Genomic DNA, 731 nt, shown 5'->3' on the forward strand with positions numbered 1-731 from the left:
GTGAGCGGCCACTTTACGCCCACCGGGATGGCTAAAATCAAAAAGACCGTAAAGGATGTTGTGAGGATGTGGGAAAACAGGAACCCTTGTGTGCTGCTGGTGGAAACATCAATGGGAACACATAGTCCCTTCAGAAAACTGTTCAGCTGTTTCTTTAAAAATGACACATAAATTTACCTTGTGACCCAGCAGCTCCTGGGTATCCAACCCAAAAGAAATGAAAACAGATGTCCACACACAGACTGGGATGCAAACATTCATGGCAATATTACTCATAAGAGCCAAAAACCAGGAATGTCCACCAACTGGTGAGTGGACACACAAAATGTGATCTATCCATGTGACAGACTTCAGTAACAACAAGGAACAGATCATTATACCCTCCCCAACAGGAACTTCCACCAAAAACGTGCTAAGTGAAAGCAGCCACACAAAATACCACGATGGCAGGATTTCATGTACATGAAATGTCCAAAAAAGGCCAATCCATAGAGACAGAAAATAGATTAGAGGCTGCCTGGGGCTGGGAGCAGAGATTCCCTGTAAACATGCATGAAGAATATCACCAGGGTGATGAAAATGCTCTAAACCAGATTATGGTTATGGTCGCATAATTGGGTAGGTTTACTAAAAATCCTGGTATGTTGTAAATGGGTGAATTTTATGGTCTGCAAACTGCACCTCAATAAAGTCGTTCCAAAGGGAGAGAAGCCAATGAAGGATTTTATTTT

At 42.5% G+C, this 731-nt stretch overlaps 1 protein-coding gene across 1 annotated transcript in view; it reads right to left on the reverse strand.

Annotated features, from left to right (window-relative positions):
• LOC100464689 (nodal modulator 1) overlaps nucleotides 1-731 on the reverse strand; it is a 65936-nt gene that overhangs the window by 27482 nt on the left and 37723 nt on the right. The window lies entirely within an intron of this gene.

This window comes from Ailuropoda melanoleuca, chromosome 10 (assembly GCF_002007445.2).
Source record: "Ailuropoda melanoleuca isolate Jingjing chromosome 10, ASM200744v2, whole genome shotgun sequence".
Classification (NCBI taxonomy): domain Eukaryota; kingdom Metazoa; phylum Chordata; class Mammalia; order Carnivora; family Ursidae; genus Ailuropoda; species Ailuropoda melanoleuca.